Raw genomic sequence first — 3,183 nt, forward strand, 5'->3', positions numbered from 1 at the left:
CTAGGTTTTGCGAACCTTTGCTTTTGTCGCCGCTCTGACGGCTTTGATCGAGGACGCAAAAAGGCATGATGACGCAAAAGTGTCAGAGCATCGTGTCACAGACGATCGCTTTCTGCTCTTGTACGGCATTGGTGAGGCTGGCAAATGTCCAAGCCAACTCGAAAAGAGATTCCGATTCTTAAACACTCTGGGGCTAGCAAGGCTCCTGCCGCAGGCTTCATAACATCAACTTCTTCTTTTCGATTTTTTTATTAAATATTCACGTTGAATTTGTACCATATCAGATATTGTTAATTCATTTACATTTTTATTGTATTCTCGTGATAAAAATTCTCGCCATATGTGTTTTCTTTAGATTAATGACAGAATTCTTGCTCTTCCTACGCAGTAGTTCTCCTTATATTTCAAATCACCATAAAATTGAAGAAGCATACTCTCTGCTTTATTATTAACTGACTTTCGGTCTCTCCCAAATTCCTTTCTTGCAAGATAGTCTTTTTTTGTTTGCCGGTTTCAAGTGGATATGGCAGTCCATAAGAATTCGACAAATATTTCTATCAATGTCCTCAAACTTTCCGGACTCAATATCAATCGGTCCAATGTAATAGTTATAAAGGGAAAGCGTGTTCGTTTATATTCTTGGACAAGTTTACTGAGTTTAATTAAGTTTGGATCAAGTTTTTAATTCTCTTCGATGCTTCTTCATAGATTTTCCCCATAACATTATTTTTTAGAACGTTGCTATTTTTATCTTTGAGAACCCTCAGAGATCGGTATCCATCCAACCCATCGAGTAAGCAAGCTTTCATAGACAAAGACTTGACATTCGTCGCAAATTTTTCAGCGTTTCTTTCCAACCCAGATGGGTCATAAAACAATTTTACTTTTCCTATCATTTCCATTACGTCATTATGATGCAAAACAGCTTTATATCGTCCATAAATGAGAGGTAGTTAATAGTTTGGTTTTTCCTTGAAGATTGTGTCATTATTAAAGCTTCAATCATCGACTAATTCCTTTAACTTAGAGTCAATAGTTTTAAATTTCATATTTGGTGATATAAATTCAAATTTCCATTTAAAGCAAAGCTTTTTTAGTTCTGCTTTATTATTAAGATAATTTTTAATAAATCAACGGTTGATTTTCTTTTTGACTAGCAAAAAAAATATTTCGGAAACTGTTGTATATTTTACATGTTTGTTTTTTTGCAGTATTCAATAATAGCATTTTCTTTTAAATTTAGACAATAGACAAGTACTCCCAGATTATATAAAATTAGACAATTTATTACATAATCTCAAGTTATCCCATATCCTCACATGTAGGGACCTTTTTAAATTGGATAATATATTACACAATTCATTATATAATTTCAAGTATTCCATGTCCTCAAATCTAGAGACCTCCTCCAATTGCATAATTTATTAAGCAATTCATTATATAATCTCAAGTACTCGCTTGTCCTCAAATCTACAGTCGATTCTAAATTGCATATATATTAAGCAATTCATTATAAAATCTCAAGTACTCCAATGTCTTCAAAACTAGAAAACCCCGTAAATTGCATAATATATTACGCAATTCATTATAAAATCTCAAGTACCCCAATGTCCTCAAATCTAGAGACCTCCGCCAATTTCATAATATATTAAGCAATTCATTATATAATCTCAAGTACTCCAATGTCCTCAAATCTACGAACGATTCTAAATTGCATAATATATAAGCAATTCATTATATAATCTCAAGTACCCCTTTTGTCAAATCTAGGGACCTCTCCCATTTGTATAATATATTACTCAATTCATTACAAAATCTGAAGTACTCTCATGTCCTCACATCTTAGCTCGTTCCAATTGTATAGTATATTAGGCAATTCATTATATTCTCAAGTACCCCCATATCTCAGATCTAGCAACCTCCGCAATTTGCATAATAATTACGCAATTTATTATATAATCTCATTTATTCCAATGTTCTTATAATTGACTGATTATTATTAATAGCACATCCGCGACAAAAAAGTCATAATCTTCTCGTCGATTGTGCTAGATACTTGAGGAGGATTTTGTTTGTTAGATAGCTTTACGTTTTTTCTTGAGATTGCAAATTTTTCTAAGCCTGTCTAGTTCGTTTAATGTTCTAATAACAATCCGGCATTTATAATCAGTAGCTGTACCGTACGTGCTCTGCCTCAAAAGGCCTCTTGTAGAACGGCTTTATGGATAGGCCATTAGTATTGAAAGCATGTTTCCATGATGTCATTAACGGAAACAGAAAAATTCATTCAACTCTACCACAAAACTTAACTATTTTGAGTTTTTAAACTTTTTTCCATTATCGGAATTAATTATAAGTAAGACTTCGGAGTTTTTAGAAGTTGCAACTTTAACCAATGCAACTTAAAATTGAGTCGATAACAACTAGAATCTAAAATTTAATACTTAAAATAAATACTAAAATATCCCGATATTATTGGAGTGATTGGTGGCTTAGTCTCCAGCATCATTTCGATTGTCAGAAAGGATAATGTCTAATTACTTCAAACCTCTGCTCGAAAAACTCACAAAAATAGTAAGTAGAAGTAGATTAAAAATTTAATTAGTTACTTAAAAGCTCATTTGCATCCCCCTTAGAATGGTTTCGCATGCTTAGAGTCATCCTCGTCTATACCCACGCTCTCTTATTTTTGACTCTTATTCAAACATGGTCTGTCGTCATCGGTTTACAAAGATTGTTGTGTAGTTTTCTTTAAAGCATGTTGCAACTTATCATGCTTAAATTCAGTTGATTACAAAATAGATATCTATATAATAATAAAATTGTTTTAAAGTTGTATTCTATGTAGATTTCATTTTCTTTCTCATCATTTTTTTGCAGTATTATTCATATCCTAATTACAAGTTAACCACATAGTAAATCAAATAAAAATACTAATGCAGGAAAAAATCTGTTGCGAGCTTCTCATCCTTTATAGCGGGTAAATATGGACTTTTTTAATGACTGAAAAAGCATTATGCTGAAGATTTCAAAGATCCATAATGCCTATATGAAAAAATTGATGAATTTTTTGAAGATGCATTAATAACTTCATATCTTCCAGATTAAAATTTTTCAAAAACCTTGGAAATTTATATTTCCCAATTAATAAAGGAAACATTTTTTCATTCACGAAATTACAAC

Source organism: Octopus sinensis, unplaced genomic scaffold (assembly GCF_006345805.1).
Source record: "Octopus sinensis unplaced genomic scaffold, ASM634580v1 Contig16607, whole genome shotgun sequence".
Classification (NCBI taxonomy): Eukaryota; Metazoa; Mollusca; class Cephalopoda; order Octopoda; family Octopodidae; genus Octopus; species Octopus sinensis.